The following is a 22,009-nucleotide window of genomic DNA, read 5'->3' as shown; positions in this document are numbered from 1 at the left end:
ACACATGATTTTGGGATTGCAAAAGAGTCTATATTTGACTATTAATGGAAATAAAACAAGCAAATCCTTGTCACTTTTACCTGTCTTTTGTCTTTTTAAGATTTTATTCATTCATTTTTAGAGAGGTGAAGGGAGGGAGAAAAAGAGAGAGAAAAATATCAATGTGTGGTAGTCTCATAGCCCCCACTGGCCACCTGGCCCATAACCCAGCTGTGTGCCCTAACTGGGAATCGAACTGGTGACCCTTTGGTTTGCAGCCCACGCTCAATCTACTGAGCTACACCAGCCAGGGCACCTGTCTTTTTTCTTAGAAGTACAATGTTTATATTGATTAATAAAATTGGTAACTCTAATTTCCATCTTCACTTGAATACTCCCGAGTAAACCAAATCAGTCTTGTCTACTTTTTACTTCTTTTGCCACGTAAGGTGGATTTGTCCTGCTCTAATTGTAGCAGATTATTCTTGAATTATTAAAGTTCAAAAGGACATGTGGCCATTGACTTTGGGGATACAAAAATCGATAACTCAAAGGCATCTGTTTCTGTGGGTGGGAGGGCGGTGGCAGTTGTTGGGTGCCCAGCGCAGAACCCAATGGGCCATCAAGTCCATGGAGGAATGTGTACCATATCACACGGTTCAGGTCTGTGGGTAAAAATGGGAGACAAAATTAGAGAATTAGAAGGCATTAATACATTTTGTTGATGGGAACGGTGATCCAATATTATCAAACCTAGCTCATCAACATGTACATAATTCAGAGTTTTTCTTATATTCTGAAAGGCAAAGGTTTTAGTTTATTAAAAACTGTAAAAAGCCTTTAAAACACTTTCTTTTAAAACTAAATACACTGTAATTATCATCTGAAGTCAACACTGAAAATTTCCAAAATGTAGTAAAAAGAACATTAGATTTACTGCAAAAAAAAATTACAGAATTTTGGCTCTGGTTGTGCTGCTGTGTACATTAAGGCAAATAGTTTGATTTCTCTGAGCTTCCACTTACTTATAAAATACAAATTATGTTGGCTCTGAAAGATGATTGCCATAAGTAAATGAAATATCACATACTAAATGCTTTGTGAGTTGCTATACAAGGAGATGTTATTATGAAGATCCACCACGAACCGTAACTTACCTACAAATACATACTCTGTCAACTATATGTATATTTCACTGGTTTAAAGTTTTGTCGGTGTTCTTCAAGTGACATTAGAAGGAACTCTCCTGTAGCCCCAAAGGACAACTCTAAACTCACCATGCTGGTAAAGTTACTACCGGGGCTTTAACATCTAAGGAAATGCCAACTTCGAGACATGAAAGTGGCTCCAGAAGAAAGAATGTGATTATCGTGTCAAAGGGGCTGAAGTGAATGACATCAAAGTTGGCCATTTCATTTGGTGCAAAAGTGGTCTGAGCAGTAGTTACAGAGATTAGTTACTTGACCGGGAGTTAGAGCGCAGAGAAACCTGAGGAGAAAACAGCAATTCAAACCAAGAAAACCTACAAATGTGTCCATTTCATACGGGTGCAGTGCTTTTAACTGAACAGTTTTCCCTTTTATCCAAGTGTCTGTTTCTAAGAAGTTGAGACGAGGTGTAATCATGTTCTGGTATGCTTAAATTTTATATAATTTAAAAAGGGACTAATAAGATTTTTCAGTACACAAATGTTCATCAAAGAAGTATCATAGCAACAAAAAAGAAACTACATAAATGCTCAATTATAGTTAGAGAAATATTATCTTTCTTATATATAATTAAAACACTGCACATACTTCCATTAAATACATTGCATAAAAATGCAAAATTACACAATAGTATATATCCTGTCTAAATTTAATTTTATAATAATAAATGCAATTTTAAAAATAAAATTGAATAAATATAAAAAATGAAAATAAATATGTATCTACACATTTTGTCTAAAAGGATTTAGACCAAAATAGAATTAGTGGTTATTTTTCAGAGCCAAGTCATTTTTTAAATTATTTTCCCCTTTTCTTTTGTATTTTTCCCAATTTTTTTACAACAAACATGTATTAATTTTGTAATTGGGAAAAGAACTCTCTAAAAGTGAAGTAACACACTGAAGCAAATAAGTAAATGCCCGATGTAGCAAAGATGAACCGCATCTTCCAGCAATACGTTTTCTCAGAGTCACTGTTTCTGCTATGCGGCAGACTCTGCGGATTGAGCAAGGTCATGACTTACACGCCATTCATCAAAATGAATGTTTAAAATATCTTTCTACTTAATACTGTTTCAAAGGGATGTGGCAAATTGCCTGCTCGAATGCATCACGAACTGTGTCCAGGAGGACTCTGCCTGGCTTTTATGAGGTCGCTCCAGAAGACGACGAAACCGGCCCACGGCATTCCCCAGTGAATCGTCCCGCTTTGCTTCCAGTCGGCAGCGGCTGGACGGCACTTCCAGGAGCTCTGTCAATGCAATTACTCTGGTGCAGCGATTTTCAGATTTTTTCAGCTCATGGCACATAGGAACTAAATACTAAAATTCTGCAGCTCACCAAAGAATATGTTATATTTTCCCAATCTGACAAAAAATAGGTATAATTTTGATTCATTCACACTGGATGGCTATTGCCGTGTTGGCTGTTGTCATCTTTTTATGTGACAATCCAAGGGAAAAGAGGTCAGTGCCCCTGACTGCGTAGTCAGGGAGTGCATGTTTTGAAAACTCCTGCGGTGCACCGGTGCACAATCACTGGTCTAATGCATCGCCATCATCTGAATATGACTTACGGGAAGAATTTGTATAAATATTTTCAAGTCATGTGACTATTTTCATTTGTTTATATACGGATTTTTTAACCCCTGAGAAAAAGGCTCCTATAATCTTAAGCTCTCAACTGACAACTAATGCTTTTAAATAATTTTAAAGGTTTTAATTAATTTAAAAAACGATTGTGCTAGCTTCAGCTTTGCCAAAGAAGAGACCTTGAGAAAAAATAAAGTTAGTAACTATGTGTTGGTTCTAAGTTTCAGGGATTTATTAGGCAAAGTCCTTCCTCAAGATGAGCTCCCATTTACACGTTTACGTCAGATTCGGTGGAAACTTAAATATAACAGATGGTTCTGAGGAAGGGCGAGGAATTGGGAACTCATTGGGGAGCCATGAAAAATCCAAGGCTGCTTTAACATGATACCAGGGAAGCAAGGCTATCAGTTAAGTTCAAAATGAATTTGGACATCTTGATAGAATTTTCAGAAAGTTAAATGCTATTGTATTTATCCATACAGATATAAAGTATCTAATTTTTATCTCCTCCTCTTCACTCATTCAAGTTATTCAACTAATTTTATCAGTACTCTAAGAATCGCACTATTTTAGGAGCTGCTATAGCTACCCAATCTTATTTATTACAACGTATCCCCTTGCTATGAAAATATTTGGTGCAATTCTTTACTAAAATGTGAGTTCTCTTTGAGATGGTTTAATAAGTTTATGATGGAGTCTCAAATGCACCCACGATTGTCCTAAATCCTGGGCGTGAATTACCCCTGCACACACCAGAGTGAGGGTTAAACTGAATGGAATCGTGAGGCTCCCCTCAAGTGCCTCTGCAAGGGATACTGCCTTGTTTGAGTGTATGCTTTCATTTTGGAGAAGAATATTGCAAGCTTCTAAATTGGGTAAAAAATGACAAATTGTTACACGACTGCTTTCATCTATAAGACAAGGGAGTTGAACAAAATTATTTTTAAGTTCCCTTCCATTTTTAAAGCACTGCGATTCTATTCTTTTCACTCACGACATGACAGTAATGGCTGCCCAACGCCACAGCAGCATTCCAAGAAGGTTTTTTAATGACCATCAACTGCCAACTATCATTTTGCATGTCACCGTCTCAGAAGGAGGCTTGAGGTCCATCTGGGATTTCTAGAAAGCAAGTCACTAGACACCCAGACTAAAGTAAAGTTATCCTGTTAAGGTTGCTTCAGAAATGGGTTTTTTTTTTTAATTTGAATAACTAGAGAAAGGATTTCTTGCAGCATTTCTTAATTATTTATTCTCAAGCACAAGTGATGAGAGTAATGATCACCCATCCTTCGTGCCAGTTGTCAGGAAGTAAAATGCATCTGAAGATATCCCTGAAAAGTTATCATGGCAAAGATGGAACATCTTCTGCCAGGGGGGCAGACAAACAGCACTCTCCTCCTCAACTAGCCATTTGCCTTAGAATAGCTTCGGAAAAAAGGAAGTCTTTGGGAGCTAGGAGGGAGGAAAAGGAAGAAGGAGAAAGAAGGAAGGTGTTAGATGGCATCCGAGTACTGGATCTCAAGGATTCTGTAGAAGTACGTGAAGATATTATGAGATTCTGAGCACAAGAAGGACTGTCCTAGGGAGCGAGTGGCCACACAGGGAGGAGCCACAGAGTCGCCCTACTTCGGCCCAGGACAGCGAACACAATGGCAGCATCTTAAAGCAGCAGCTTCTTTGGACTTAGCAACAGCAGACCTCCAAGAAGAATCTGGAAGAAAATACATTAAGAGCTGTGTTGCTGGGTGAGTCATCACCATATTGGGGCTCCCTGAGGTAGCCTGGGAGGGGACTGGCGCTGAGGTTCTGCCTGGGTAGGTTGGCATTTGGAGCAAACTAGATTTGTGTGCCAGTGTTAATAGGATCACATTTTTACTCACAAGATAATGAAGGTCGAATATGTATACGAACTAGTAAATGAACTTCGAAAGCAATTTCTATTAACATTTTACTCTGCGTAACGATGCACATGTCCTCTATATTGGTAATAAGGAGATTAAATTTGAGGCCAAACTAAAATTTGTTTTTCAGGGTGAGTTAAGTTGATGTTTTAATGTAGAGACAGAGAAAAATTATCATTGATATGCAAACATCATAATTGTACTTTAGAGAAGCATTATCCCTGGCCATTAACTATGGAAACTAAACAACTTCAAGTCAATTCTCTGGCCTCAGGTTTTTTTTACAAAATAAAAAATAAATAATGTGATAATGTGATCCTTAAAACCTCCTATAATTATAATATTTCAAATATTCTATGATTCTGTCTACTGTATTTAAGTATATATATATTTAAAGATACATGTACTCAAACAAATAATTGTATATATAACATATGATTGTATGTATATTTATATACATGGTTATATATTTGAATATAATTACATATATATGTATAACCAAAGACAGAGTTGGTAATTTGGGAGTTCAGTCTTTGATTGCTTGGTTACTTTTACCTTTGATATTTTACATCAACAATTATATTCATCAACATCCCTAGAGAACTAGTAAATTCCTATTACAGTTAGTCTGACTTCCTGGTTTTCTGAAAATGATATAAGTCAACATTCCTGGTTACAGGCATTGTAAACATCAATACCTTCACATTCTGATCTTAGTCTTTAATTTGAAATACTACTTCCATATAGACCCATAAACGTCTGAGAAATTTTCTACTCAACCTATTTAATTTCTCAGTCACGTCCTGTGCAGCACCGAGTCTGACAACCAGTAAGAGAGGAAAGGCACCCGAGCACTGGGCTTTTTCAGGTGGAAGATGCCCCTGAGTGGACTCCAATATTCTGTTTTGGGTTAGTCGGTCATTCGACCCAAGTCACGTCAACAGAGTTACTGTTTCCGGACTTCGCCAGTTCGTTCACATAGCATTCGAGCATATCAAGTCTCACAGAAACTGTAATTTGCTTCCCTAATGGAACTCATTTTATTTCTTTTAAGCTCTGCCTTTGATTATTGCATAGTGACTCAGGAGAACCAGTGAAAACGCACTTTAATTGATGGAGCCCCGGGGTATTTGTTACACTTGCTATAAAGTAATTATTCATTCAACTATAATAACTGCTTATTAAAATGAATGCAATACATACTAGAAAATCTGTAAGTCAATTTAGCGATTAGAAAAGCCGTGGTCTGTGAAGGCACCAACAGCAACAACCTATCTTGTGTAGACACGTGATCTGCCCTGTTCTTCACGTTATCTCCCTGTTATTATACCCCGTGTGGTGATCCCTCTGCTCAGTTATTCCAAACAGGCGTCGTCATTAAACAAAAAGTGTAAATGGCCACAAACAACTCCCTCAGGGGTCACTTCATGCTGGAGATGACCGTTCAGCTCCAGCCCGAGTGGAAATGTCTTTTCTGCTAGAAGAGACGCCTGCCGGGAGAGTAGACTCGACTTTAGAGACAACACCAGCAACAAAGATAAATTCTGTCCAGAAGGACTAATTCTAAGGCTCACACCAAAATCCCCCTCTGGCTGCCTCTGCCAAGCTACCTCACTGGCCACAGGCAAGGTGTACAGTAAACACAGAAGATGATGTTATGATGCAAGAGGAGAGAAAACGGTGGATTTTAATAAGCAACCAATGCAGCAGACATTTTGTCTCTATGTTTCACAGGAAATTGGCCTCTAACAGGGAGAAAAGGAAGTTTACTTTTGAACTTCTTTTTGGACTGTCTAAAAAGAGATTACATATTCAAACCAAGAGAATGCACATAAGGGGTTCAAGGAAACTGAGACTTGATTTTCCTGGGTCTTCATTTTCTCAAGTCATGTCGCCTGCCCAGCTCACTTACTCTCTGGATCCCATACTTTCTCATTTCTTTATTATTCTGGAATAATTGTTCTGGAATAATATTAGAAATAATGATTGCCTCACAAGGGGTGTTGAAATGAAGTTCTACTAGAAAAGCTTGATGACTTGGAAGAAAGGAACCCACGCAAGCACCCGCTGCACTGTGTGTTCACCCTAGCCAAAGTATCAGTCACTCACATTGTAACAAAACCCATACAACGCCTGTGCGTGACTGCCCACTCACACATCGTAGGCTCATTACATGCTGGTGCCCTTTCAGCTGCAAGCCGGGTACCTGTTGCTCAGAATGTAAGCATTCTGAGGTGGACTTTCATAGCTTGTCTTTGGGGGGATATCCTGGGTTAGTCCTGATTTGCAGAGTAGAGCCCCTGAAATTCTCCATGAATGACTTTGTGGGAGACTTGCTGGGTCAGATGAATTCAAGCCCACTGGTGCCCCACGTGTCGGGCCTTTTGTTTCATTTCCTTCACTAATAAAATCTCTTCAGTACATACTACAAACGGTGAATTTACGAGGGCCCTTTCTTGCTTTACTTGGTTCAGTGAATAGAGAGTTATTCTGTTCATCAGCTCCAGAATAAGAACAGTCAAAGTTTAAAGTAAATAGTTGGGATTAAAAATGTATTTTTTAAATAAACTTGACTTTCTGGAATTGACATGCATAAGTTCATGACTTTTCACCTTATATTAATACAACAAGAAAATTGAGGTTTTCAGACCCCTAATTTTTTTAAGAGTTTACTTGATATCCTTTAGAGAGACATCTTTAACCAGCATTCCCTGCCTCTTCCCTTCCCTAATAGCCCCCAAAGCTAGACTGCATGAGAAAGGCAGCATTCATAGTTGGATTTAAGGGAGTTCATTAAAACACTGAAATTATAGGCTAAATTTGCTTCTTACCTATATGGGCTATTGTTTGCAAACAATAGAAACCAATTCTGGTGAACCTGAGTAGGAAAGAAATTTACTGGAAAGGAATTGGATAGATTGCTGAATGTAATGGAAAAATACTGTAGAGCCTAGAATTGGTTATACTGAATAAAACCAAGGGAAACTGGGCATCCAAAATAATGGTAAAAATCAGACCACAGGAGGAGCCTGGTTAGGACCCCACTGCAGACAGACAGCACTTCACCGCTGAAAACGCAGCTCTCCCTGGTCTAGAACGTTGAATGCTGCTGCCACATGTGCCTCCAGAATAAATGCAAAGTGACCCCTGATTCTTTGTAACACTGGCCCTCCATTGAAAGTCCCAGGCCTAAATAGGATGACTCAGTCGGGGAGCTGCGGCCCTGTGCCAGCATTCACTCTGTGCGGCACAGAGGGCGCGACGGGCCTTCGCAGATCCGGGGTTCCTCGCTGGAGGGGCTCGTTGCCATGAAAGCTTGCATAAGGGCGGCTCTCCCAACAGAAGTCACTGGGCTGCTTTGAAGAAAAAACATATGTATAATTAACATAATGATATCATTACTTACATATACATACCATTTAGTAACAGTACATTTTATTGGGAAGACAGTTCATAGTTTTTATCAGATTCTTATAAATATTGATTTCCCAACCAGGCTAAGAATTGCTATTGTATAAAGTCATAAAATGGGCCTTATTTTATGTATCAGAAAACCAAGATAAAGAAAATCGAGGCTTTCTTAAATGTTAATTGTGAAGCAGTAACCAGTGGGCTACAAAATAAATACAATAATAACATAATTCAGGCCTCTAGACCACTAACAAGGCAAAATGCTAGGTAGTGTGATTGCTTCAATTCAGTATTAAATAAAATTAATATGTTAATATCTGGGATCCCAAGGTAAGATGGGGCTTGAACAACAGATTAGATTAAGACAGGCAAAGGGCAGGGTAGCAGAGGTGTGCCTAAAAAGTTATCACAGTTCCTTATTGGATTCGGAAGTACTCTCTGGTGACAGCAGAGAGAATAAGTATGAGGTAGTTCTTAAGCGTTCCACCAAGGAGCTCGACTTTGGGCAAGTACTTTATCAAAGCAGTATTTTACAAAGACATGTCTGGTATTTCTATGAACAAATGACCTAGAGTGCTGATAAGGAGAGTAAAAGAGAAGAGAAAAAACATTACAAAAATACTATAATAACACATGTCATACTGTTCACATTTCAATGACTTATATCACAGAATTTGCAAGAAGTTAAGCCAGGTCCCAAATTCAACTGTCCTGCTTTCAAATGATAGGCTCCTTCGACCTATATATCATGCCATATACATTGTGTTAAAAGGGGAGATGAACTTGAATTTACACATGAGTTTCGGCTGGAAGTGATAACAGAGCATCAACACAACATCATTCGTTCAGTAGCAGGAATAAAGCTCAGAATAAATCTAAGGCCCAGAGATATAGATTACAGGGCAAGTTGAGAAAACAGAGCTCCTGGAGAAGACATCAGTCTTTGCAGTGAAGTAGACTTACAAATTATTTATCGACAGAGGAGACAGAGCTACGGGGTCCAATTAATCCACGGAGATTCAAAACTTTCTCGAGTCTGTTAAGCTTGGTGTAATAGCAGAGAGGATTGATGAGGAGGTAAGGTGCGGGGCAGGGGGGAGGATATTCTTCAGCATTGGCTCAGTGATCACAATTGATGGTCAGGGGGAAAAGAAGTCTAAGGAGTTGGGGAGAATTATATTGCTTGCTTAAAGAGGCCGAACCTGGAAGGAAGCCCTAAGAAGCGTCACGGTTGAGGTTGAGGGAAACGGAAAGAGGTAAGCTTTGAGAGCGCGAGAGTGTGAACAGTTCAGGGTGCACCTGCCCTAACACATTGACACCCCATCCTGTGGGATGGGCGGCAAGAGGCTGGGTTCATGTGAGGTCTTCCGTGAGCAGCTTAGCCGAGCGCTAAGGTAGAGAAATGGGCTACATGCTGTTGGAGGTGCGTTCGAAGCATCATTAATCCTGTAGAGGAATTCCCTGGCACCATCACAGCGCTTCAGGGAACACGCTCAAACCCCCAACTATTGAGTGCTACCTTCTTTGCACCCCGTGAGGCCAGCAGCTGGTCGCAGGCATCAGCTCTGAAAGAGGCACCTCCTTCTTGCACTGAGTCACCTGAAGACTTACATGGATCTCCACGCAGTACAGAATCCAGACATTCCTCAGTATCAAATAATTTTAAATCAAACGGTTAGCCTCAGGGGCATAAGGTTAACTGCAAGTCAGCTTTGTAAAGTACATAAAACAGAAGGAATAAAATAAAATGAGAAGCATGAACATAGCAGTCACTGGGCAGGGAATTGATGCCTTTATAATCCAGACACTTAGAAAGGAAAGATAATATAAGACTTGATAAAAAAAAATACATTATTTTTGAAGAAAGAGTTTTAAGAGATTAAGTACATAGTGCTCTGTATCTGTGAAAGGCACTATCAGGTGCGCCGTGAAAATGGCGGTTAATTGGGTCAGGATTATCCTCTTTGGTTTTATTGGAGACTGAGCTGCTAGTAGAAGACACTAAGAAAATACAAGTCTGCTTTGAAGCAAGTACATAAAGGAAGATTTGAAATGTAGTAGCCATAATCCTCCGTCCTGGTGCCAAGTGTTGCAATCTTGTAAAAGAGCGAACGTTTTTCAGGGAGGCCATAGGAAAAATGATAGGGAGGTTCAAAGCAGCTCTTTTAATGTAATTGTTAAGGCCCAGTGGAAGTGGCGAGCTTTAAAAGAAAAAAAGAAAAAAGAAAAGAAAAGAAATGAAAGAAAGAAATCACATTTGCCAAGAATATATTTGGGAGTTCTCTCAGCAAACGGTAAGAGGAAGTTAAAGCATTACACTCCATGGGTCAGTTACTAACTGGGACCTTGCATGAGTGTCTGTCCAATTAACTTAATATTTCCTTTAATTATGCCTACACCATTAAAAGACATTTGTTTTACGGACTGTGGGATGGTAACAAAGGATTATTTTGCCCGTATCTGTAATGTTGATTAAGGGACTGTTAGTATTAATAAAGGAAGAGAACAAATGGAATCAGACATCAAGCTTAATAAACTAGGGAAGTGAGTTGGGCACTAGGCCGGATTTCCCAGGAAGCTGCGGGCATTACCTGGTTCTCCAGGGGAAAGCCATGTTGCTCCACCAAGGGGGTTAATGTCCCTCCATGCCCCCCTGGGGCCAGTGGGCAGAAAGAATTGGCTTTCCAGTCTCACCAGGGCACAAACTGCCTCGTAGCTGGGATTACTGGGGGGCAGAATAAAACTGGGAAAGTGCCTTGCTAGGCACACAGGCAGCAGAAGCCAAAACGTTGCAGGGGGAGGTCCTTCCACTACAGTACGTGCACAGTAGCAACCAGACGAGGAGGTAACACTTTGGGGCATGTGCAGTAGGAGCCAAAATGATGACATAAAGGGGCACAGTCTAGCCTGGGAAAATCTAGGAAAAGAATGAGGTTAGATAAACCCCAGAAGATCCAGGAAAGGGCTTGCTTCCGGGGAGAACCCAGCACAACAAGCCTGCACGTTCCTGAAAACCAAGAAAATATGCGGAGGATTATCAGGGGCTCAGAGCAGTTGCGACTAGAGCCTCCCCGCCCTCCACATCCCGAGCACACATTATTTCCCCTCACCCCAATAAATCATGCCACCACGCTTAAGCTTCTCCCATGTGTGCGCCCTTTGAAATTTTTTTCCCGTGACACCGCGAGAACTCCTTTTCACCCGCAACAGGGCTGCAGCCCTTCAGTTCGTCTCCTGCCCAGCTCCTAAGTTCAGGAGCAAAGCCTCTCCCCCACACCCAGCCTTCTTCCAGCCCTGAGGCATCCACCAAGGAAGTGTTAGGACCAGAAGATGAAAGATGCTCACCGGCTGGAAGGGCCGTAGGAACTCGGGGACACTCTCTGCGACACGGAGCCGTCTTCAGAAGGAAAGACGTGCAAAGAAAGGTGGGGGCCAATCTGGTCCTTTCGCCTCCATGAAACAGGTGTGAGCTGAGCAGCTGCCAGGGGCTCCACCGTGAACTCAATGTGAACGAGGAAAGAACCGGGTTTCCTTCCCGGTAGTGCATGCACACCCAACACACAGACCACACACACACACACATACACACACACACTGCTTCCCCTTTTTTTCAGTATTAAAAATGTAAATACATTGAAAGGAAAGTGAACCTGTCTCCGGAGAAATGTTCACAATCTGGAAAGAAACGAGTCAGGAAACAACTAAACACTGTTTTTTTAGTGGAAAATCTGATGGCTTTTACAGCATGAATCAAGATACATGGTAAAAGGTTTGCGGTTGTTTTTTGTTTGTTTCCTCTTAGTTTAGTTGACAAATACTTACTGACGTTCCATGGCCACGGAATTGTCTGGAGAATCAAGGACAAACAAGACATAGTTTCTCTTTTCCACCTTTTATTTTACAAGAGAAATACACTCACGTCAAATTTCTGATTCGCACTAACCCAGTAAAAGTTCTTTTATTCTATTTCTTCCACAAATAAATGAGAAGCACGTATAGTGTTGACCAGCTTGGCAGTATTGCCTGCTAACGAGTTTACTTATCGTCAAAGACAAGGTTTAGTCCCACAAGTGAACTTACAGTCTGGTCTGGAAGTGGCCGCAGAAACGCAGACCGATAATACCATAGCAGAAATATTTGGCACACACGTTGGCAGAGCACCAAGTGACAAGTCTGTCTGCAGGGACATCTGGCCAGGCTTGCCAGACGGAGATGCTGGAGCTGACTGTGCAGTGGAGGAAGAGGATGGGGAATTCCGGGCAAGGCAGGCACATTTTCACGGGGTGGGTCCAGGGCAGCCGTCACCCATCTGCTTACCCCAGACAGTGGGCCTGGCCGGGTGCACCTACCGTCTGCTTCCACGCCGCGGAAGAAAAAACTTAATGTGTAAAGTTATGGACACAAGAGCAGATACTGCTACTTATTTTAGTTCTAGAAAATATCAGCTTTCATCCTCATCTGTGGTAGGAGAGAAATACTTTGTTTCTCTTACGGTCCCATTTCCAACAGAAAATGCAGCTGAATTTCCTGTAAAAAGGAGCCTATGAGGAGTTCAATTTTCATTTGCGGACAGAGACACAACAGTGCTATAAATACACAGAGCGATGTGATTTCTTCTTACTTTTACAACAAAGGTGTAATGAAAACTAGACTAAAGCCATGTTCCCAATCATCAGGTTAGAAAACATACACTAGAGACGTGATAAGCATTTTTAAATCTGTATTTCAGTGTTATACAATTTTAATGGGAATTCAACAAAAAATAACTCAAGATTTTCAGTTAAGTGGTATCAGAAAATCTTCCTTGGATCAAACATAACAAACCCAACTGCCTCGTATGTAATATCAGATCAAATCAACTCAGCGCATAATATTATCTGGTTTTTTAGTAAACTCTAAAATTCTAGAACTGTGTCTGGGACCCTTAAGTCCAGCCCTATGTCTCAAAATCTTTTCCAGACAGATGGATAGGTGAAGAAAGGTTCCGTAATCACAGAGTGGAATTACTTCGACCGTGTGTTCAATGTCACCATATCACAATTACATAGTATAGATGCACAGTCAATATCTGTATTGGGGGAGAGATATTAATTTCCCTTTCTTCGGAACTATCCATTAGCTTCTTTGATTCAAGTGGTTTTCTCGTGCAAATGTTTGTTTTTCCTGAACTCAAGTGAACTGTGAGATACGGGTGGGCCTAAGGTGCTTTCAGATTTGGAAATGAATAGTACCCGAGACCATTTGATTAAGGTTTTTATTGAAAAATATTAATTTAGCTTTTAAAGCTATGCCTGAATTATAGTCTTTGAACAAATAAATGTTTGTTTTTCCTCCCCTATCCCACAATAATAATACATTTTCTGATTATCTTGCAAATAAGTGGCGCACCTCAGAGACAATGGATGGGTAACAGATGCTATCAACTTGTGAGCCAAATGAGTTTGAGTTTTGAGATTGAACGATACATCAAGCAGTCAGTGGGGAGACAATGACTCTACCCAAAGTGTAATAAAGGGGCTATTTCTAAGGTGAGGGCAAGACTAGAGGAAACCATAGGTGTGAGAGCAGTATTCTGGAGATGGGAACGGTGGGGTTCAGTTACCGCTCCTAGGTTTGCAGGGGTCCTGGGAAAGGGCAGAACTCTGAGGTGGGGGATGGAGAGAGGGGAGGAGAGGAGAGAGAGAAAGAAGGAAAACTAGTAGAGAGATGCAACCAGCTTGCTGCCTTTCTTCCACTTCCTTTATAGGTTGGACCCAATTCAAAGCCTGAAGTTAAGAGAGACACATTAATGTGAAACCCATAGGTCAGCCTCCAGAGCAGGGCGAGAATGTATCTGGAGGGGCAAAAGGAAGATATCTTACACAGCAATAGAAATTTAGGGCTTGAAGTTTCACCTCCTATTCCTGAATGTACCAACACTCAAACTTCCTTTTCAGTGATTGGAATCATTAAGGTCTAGTCTCTTAGCACGCTCGATGCTTACAATACAATATTGTTGTCTGTGTCTACTACACTGTGCATAGATCTCTAGGGCTTCCTTCCTACTCTTTGCAAGTTTGTATTCCTAAACATCTGTCCTTTCTCCCCATCCCCATCCTCTGGAAACCACCGTTTTACTTTCTGTTTGTATAAGTTTGGCATTTTTAGATTCCACATGTAAGTGACATCTCTGTCTGGCTTACCTAACTTAGCATAATATGCTCAAGATTCATTGGCTGGGCCAAAGCAACTATTTAACATATCTTTAAAAGACAAGAAAAAGAAAGTTTTCTCAACTCCCATGGTTAAAAGGCTTTAATAGATAAAATGTACATTATTTCCTAAATCTGTCTTTTGGTTCTGAGTGTGTTGAGATTTTGGGGGTTTTTTGTGGGTTTTTTTTCTGTCTTTACTGTCATGTGCCGGACACATCAAGAAACCTTGAAGTGGTTAGAGGAACAATAACATGGAAAAGTCCCATACTATTGGAATACTCAATTCAGAATTATAAGAAGATCGATATTATGGAACATGTCAGCTCAGATTCAGTTAGGTCAATGGCCAAAAAGTTTCCTTCTTGGACAATGGAGAAAGCAACAGAATTAGATTTTTATTTTACCTCCTGCTCATTTTTAATGAACAGTTTCCAGTCTCTCCTCATCTCGGGCTTCAAATAATTTCTGAGTCCCGACCAAACCAAGGTCACCTTGTTACATTACTATAAACAGCCATTTTAACTAAGTTGGGTGTTCCAATAAGCATTCCTGTTCTGGAGGTCACAGACCGTGAAGAAGTAAACAGGTTACAAAGGGGTCTGATGATGAGAAAGGAAGATGGGGAAAGAAATGTAACGAGAGGAATTTTTTAAATGCCTTGAGGTCGCCCACTTCAAACCCGGCAGGGAGATTAGTTGCCTTCTCTAGAGAGAAGACTGTTGTATTGATCATGTAACAAAAATATGACATACTGAGAGAAGTAATGCCAAACAACTGATATTACGGAACATACCTGATAAATGTATGTCTCTTACAAATTTCACATTGTGAAATGAGAACGAAATTCACAAGAAATGGGATTATTAATAACTCCACTTGAAATGTGGCATCTTGAAAAATGGCTGATGACCCTCTCAAGTGTGACTGCGATTCTTAATATGCTGCTTCCAATAGAAAACATTTGTAATTTGTTTTTAACAATGGTTATTAAATGGCTCTGGGCCCTTTTATTGCTGTCATTGCTTTTGCCATTTGCATTTTATTACCAAACATTATGGATTGGAAGAACTGCTTAGGCATCTCATGTGGGAGATGTTGTATGACTTTGCATGTAGCTACATAACATTAATGAGCCCACTCTTTCTCGAAGATACCTAGGTAATAAACTAAAATAAGGATCCTGCTAGACTGGTATAAATGGCTTCTTCTTAACTGTAAGTTGCTGCACAGACTGTATTTTCTCATCTGTAAAAAATGAAGATAATATCTCTGTCACAGAGTTTAAGTGAAAATTAAACCATATAATAATGTATGTGAGGCACCTATTTGAATTGAAAGGCAAACTGCATAAGTAAGATAATATTTTAATTTATTCTGTAATAGTGATAACATTGGTTATAGTTGGACTTGAATTCAACTGCACAGTTGGCGATTATAGTGTTAAATAAGAATAACAACTATTTCTAAGCAAGTGGGTCTTGCTGACCCACTTTTATTTATTGCGCATTTTATTATTTATTTATTTATTTATTTATGAACTACTAACAGGCATATAATTTGTCTTTTAAAAAATTGAGAATTTTTCTTAAAATTGTTTCTGGTTAAATCCCAAATTTCTTTGGCTGCTACCTGTGAACACCAAGTGTTATAAGTCACATAGAAGTCCTGGTTTTCCTATTATTTATCGCCTGACTTCTCCTACTGTCGTAAAGTAAAAAGGTACAATCAATTCACTTCATCACTGGAAAAACTCACCACAGATGACAAGAGAAAAAGAAAACAAATTTAGACAGTACATTTTCCGATTGGACTCAGCTTCCGGTAAAGAATCCCCTGTAGTTATATTCACTGGCACAACCTGACTGCTAGGAGTGTTAATACTTATATTCAGTCTGTGAGTCGTGTAGCCCACAAGCTATCTCGGCAAGTTTAACATGTGACAAAAGCCAAGGAAAGACTATTCGCGATGCTTCCTCTGGAGAGGAGCAGTGTCTTCCTTTAAGAGGAAATATGTGTAAACAAAGCCACCGGCTTGTACAACCTGACCTCTGCCGGAGTTGTTCCCTTTGCCTTCTTTTCCAATGCTTCTCGTTCCTTCTGAATTCTCCCAGGATGAAGTCTCCATTCGGGGGCAGTACGTTTTTAATAAACCCCCTAAGTTTGTGATAAGCATCCATTTGAAGAAAAGAAGAGCAGGTCTCAGGTGCAGAAGCTTCAGGGAGACCACAGGACACAGAAAGAAATTGATGATATTGTTTTGCTTTTTTGGACTTAGTTTCATAAGAACCATCTATATACAACAATTTCTGTTTCCATTCACACAGCTTCCGAAAGACATTTGCTTAAGTACAAACAGTAGATCAACTGAAGGGAAAACACTAGTATGTAAGAGAGTATTTAGGAAAACATTAAGTACACAGGGAGAACGGTGTAACACAAAAATCACGGCTCTGATTCAATATAAGCATAAATATCAAAATCTGGACTGACTGCCATAGAGGTGGCCACATATTTCATCTGCAGAAAGATCAGATAGGAAGAGTCGAGGTTTAGAATAGATTCAGAAATACAAGGTTCCCTACTCCTCTTCACATAGGATGTATTTTTTGTCCGAAGCTTCTGCTATTTCCTTCTTCATAGCTACATACACTGATTTCCAGTCTCAACTAAATCTAGACTCACAACAACAAAAAATTATAAGGCACTGTCCATCTCTCCCTATTTCCTTGTGTAAGTTGCATCATTTTATATACAGGGTGGGGCAAAAGTAGGTTTACAGTTGTTTGTATGGAAAAATAATTCAATAATTAATAAATGTTAATGTGGGAGTAAAGTCTGTGTTTCATGTAATCTCAACTGTAAACCTACTTTTGCCCAAGCCTGTATGTTTCTTCTTTCTACACCAGATTATAAGCTGCTTCAGACTAGAGACCAGGTATCATATTTAGAGGTTAAGAATAGTGTTGGAAATGGAGAAGGCAAAGAACTTATATGGACAACTCATGGACATGAACTAAGGGAGGGAGGATGCTGGATAGTGGGGGATTATAGGGCAGAGGAGGATAAAGGGGAGAAAAAATTGGGACACCTGTAATAGCATAATCAATAAAATATATTAAAAAAAAGAAAATGTCTGAGTACGGTATCTGCATTTTAGGTGATTAATTTAAACTACATTTATAGCAATTCGAGTAAGGAAAGTAAATCCATATAGTAAGAACACTCAATGGCTTACTTCTTACAAGATTTGATGGGAGGCATTGAGAATTGAGTTCAGTTGAAAAGATACTATCAAATCTAGTGTTGAACTCATGCCATAGCAGCAGGAGCTAGAAGGGACTTAAGAAATATGCTGGCTAATCCAACTCCTTAATTCAAAAAAATGTAACACTAAGTAAGTTAAAATTACAGATCTAAATGGTCATAGTTCATAGCATGGCCCTAAAATTTAAGAAGTAGAAGATAACATTCTTTCCAGTTCATGCTTCTTCATCACTATTAAATGATTCATTAAGTATTTATTGAACACTTGTGTGTGTATGCCAAGCATTCAAAATAATATGTGATCTTGGCTCATAAGTAGCTAACAGTCGGGGGGCTGACATATGTTACTATTAGGCAACGCCCAGAAAAGAATGCTCAAAAGATATTCACAATTAATAATAGAAAACCACATAAAATGCCATAGTAAGTCAAACCTTCTGATACAAATCCCTTATCTTGAGAAAAGCTGGTATAATTCACCCAGAAACTATCTATAAACTTTTTCCTCTGAAAGGTCTGCCAGTGACCTAAACATTATGCCAATTCAGGGTGCTTACGTTTCTGAAATCTCAAGCAGGCATACAGTGGGAGACCCTATAAAAACCAGAATGATCTTCCGGAAGGGGGACCCCTTCTGGTACAGGTGTCCCCTGCTAGGTGAGTGTTCTAGGAACCCATCTGGATCAGTGTACCGGCTGGCATTGTGGTGAGAGGCTGCATTCTGCTTCAGTGGATTATTTTTGAAGACTCTTTCAACACATTTGCCCATTTCATGATGGGTGATTTATGAGCACACCTGCCCACGCCGCATTCAGTGTTCAGCAGTTTTTGACCCAAAACAGCATGATCCTTCCTCCCTATTTGCCCAATCCCATCCGAAATGACTTTGTTCTGTTTCCCTGGATGAATAAAATCCTCAAAAGGAAACGTTTCATTGATGTGGAAGAAGTGAAACAAAAAACGACAGAAGCGCTAAAAGGCATCAAAATCTGCAAGTTCAAAAACTGTTTTGAGCCGTGGAAAAAACATCTCGATAGGTGCATCGCATCGAGTGGAGAGTACTTTGAAGGCGACTAAAGTTTAAACATGTAAGAATAAATATACACACTTTTATAAAAAATATATAAATTATATATAAATTCTGGTGTTTCTTTGGTCCCCCCTCATATACTGCTTTTTGTATGGTAGACTCTCTTTCAGAGGTGGCAAAATTCCCAACATCCTGCCTCTAAAGTTTGGTATGTGTTTATGTATCTCCTTAATGCTGACAGATCCATTAATACTATTTCTTCCACTCAGAACCAAAGTGATACACAGTTGTGTTACTCTGGTGGCTGGCTGTCCGTCATCCTCACTCAAAACCTTGAAAGGCATTGCTTTCCATGTACTTTTTCAAATGTATTCTCTGATCTACACCATCTGAAAATGATATTCCTGATGAGGATAATCTTAATGTTGACATCTAGGAGATTTATAGGTGATGTATAAACCATAGCTTCATATTTTCAACTCTAGTTAATTGTTTATCTGAATGACCAACTATTCTATATGTTACTATTCCACATATGTATGTATGTATATAAGTTTTAGAAGGTTTTTTTAAAAACATTAACTTGACATCCCAGAAAAATGAGTCTAAGTGAGAAGATAAAATTGTAAAACATTTTTCTCTTTCTAATTTAAGTAAATTTCCAGTTAAGAATAACCCTGATTATTTGTGTGTGGTTAAGTGAAATGGGAAATCAAGGTTGGAGTATGAATACATTACAACACTCATTTCTCAATTATATTCCTGTTTATTTGGATAATTGTCTCATATCTTCAATATATTTCGTATGTATAGAGTTTACTTAATGGAAGTTAAGTTTTGCCCATATCTTGTATATGGTATAAAATTATTTTTATCCCCCTCTCCTATATTCCTAAATAGAGGGTCCTGCAGAAGTAACACTTACATCAGTGTGGTTGGTTAAGGTAATAACATGGGTGTAATAATTTATAGTGTTAATTTGAACATTTCACTGAAAATGTCATACGGTGTGCCTGAATGTGATATTGTTATGTTACAGAATTACATACTTATGACTTTTTAGTAAAAGATTTTGTAATAAAAAAGGGACGTTATTAGTGCCAGACCCTGTATATCATTTTGAAAGTGTCACCAGCCATTGTTTTGGCAGAAATGCTTAATTTTGTGAATTTTTTGTTATTGCCAAATGCAAAACATTTCCATTAAAATTTTGATACCTTCAATTTCATTGTCAATATTTACCCATTTATAAAAGTAAATTTCTAAGTATGACTTCACTGGTGAAATCTCCCAAACATTTAAGGAAGAATTAACACCAATCCTTCTCAAATTCTTCAAAAAAGTAGAAGAGGAAGAAATACCTCTTAAATCAGTCTGTTAGGTCAGAATTACTCTCCTACCAAGCCAGGCAAAGGCATCCAAAAGAAAGAAAACTATAAACTAATATGCTTCATGTATATAGATGCAAATCCTCCAGAAAAATCTAGAAGCATATTAAAAGGATTATATACAAGGACTAAGTGAAATTTATTCTATAAATGTAAAGGTGGTTCAACATACAAAAAACAGTCAACACAAGACACCATATTAATAGAATGGTGAGGGAGTAACATGACCATATCACCAGATCAAAAGCAGCATTTTTTAAAATCCAGCACTTTTTCATGATAAAAAAAACATTCAGCAGATTTAACAAACAACAAGAACTACTTCCTCAACCTGATAAAGGGCATTGATTAAGAACTCACAGCTAACATCTTATCAGTAGTGAAAAACTGAAAACCTTCTGATCAATAATCAGATAGATGCTGCTTTTACTAATTCTATTCTTCACTGTACTCAAAGTTCTAGCTAGGATAATTAGATAAGAAAAAGAAATAAAAGAGCATCCCGATTGGAAAGAAAGAAGTAAAACTAATATTTCTTCCCACAAATGACATGATCTTATATGTAGAAAATCCTAAAGAAGTCACAAAAAAATCTGTTAGAGCTAATTAATTCAGCAAAACTACAAGATCAACAGTCAAAAACCAGCTGTGTTTTTATAGACCAAAAATGAACAATTCAAAAATTGAAAACAGAGAAATACAGAAGACCTTGGATTTGGCATGGAGTCTTATAAATGACAGCTAAACACTAAAAAAATAGATAAATTGGACTTCACCCAATTAAAATGTTTGCGCATTAAAGAACACTATCAAGAAAGTGAAAAACAATGTATAGGATAGAAGAGAATATTTGCAAATCCTTTGTCTGATAAAGATTTATCTATACAATGAAACATTATTCAGCTTTAAAAATATGGAGTACTGATAAATGCCTTAACATGGATGAATCTTCAAAATATTATACTAAGTGAAAGTAGCCAGACACAAAATGTCATATGATGTATGATTCCATTTGGATCAAATGTCTGGACTAGGTGACCCCATAGAGCCGTGACACAGATCAGTTGTTGACAGGGCTGTGAAGAGAGAGAATGGACAGGGACCGATTCATGGGCCGGGCTCTCTTTTGGAGCCAGTAAAACTGTTTTACACTAGACAGACTTGATGGTTGCACAACAGTGTGAATGTCCTAAACGTCACCGAATTGTCTACATTAAAATGCTTAATTTTATAGTAGTGCATTTAACCTCATTGAAAAACATCCTGCCCATCGAGATTATTTTGTCTCTTTCTTAATGAATTTAAATTGAATGACAAGCCATCAAACTTTCAATTTTTAAACACGTTCCACTCATTTGTCTGAGCACTTTGCTTTCCGTTGTAATTTTTGTTGTCAGGTTTTGTTTTGTTTTGTTTTGTTTTGTTTGTTTTGTTTCCAGCTAGGGGTGAAGGGACTTGTCATTGCTGATTGTTTTCTATTTTATTTTTTTGTTTAATTTTTAAGTCATGCTCAAGATACAGCAGGGCACTGAATCGACCAAACATAAAATGATCTTCTGAGCTTCCAGGAGGACATACAACAAAATCAAATACCTGAGACACAGTCTTCAAGACTTTAACTGCTATTTGATTGTTTACTCATTTATTTCTCTAATGGTTTTGTATACTCATCTAATTTTACCAATTAAATTACAAGTTATGTGACTGCAAAAAACAGTATCTTTTATTTCTCTTCAGTTCACTCATGTCATTCTGGAAAAAAGGTGGGTGTTTTAAAAAAATCAACTTTGATTGATAATTTTCTTCCATTTTGAACATAACTAAACTTAAACTGGAATCTATGTCAATGAATAATATTTTCGAATATTTTTAAACTCTTGTTTAGAAATTTAAAGAGTAGAGATTGATCTACATTATTCTGTCCTGAATTGCACAGAATTCTCCCCTAAACAAAGGACTTTTTAAGGTCACTTCTTATACACGTTATTAGTAAAGGAAAACTTTGACTTTGATATTTAACCTTTAAAACCATACCCCTTC

Source organism: Desmodus rotundus, chromosome 13 (genome assembly GCF_022682495.2).
Source record: "Desmodus rotundus isolate HL8 chromosome 13, HLdesRot8A.1, whole genome shotgun sequence".
NCBI lineage: Eukaryota > Metazoa > Chordata > Mammalia > Chiroptera > Phyllostomidae > Desmodus > Desmodus rotundus.
Note: the sequence above shows the minus strand (reverse complement) of the source record.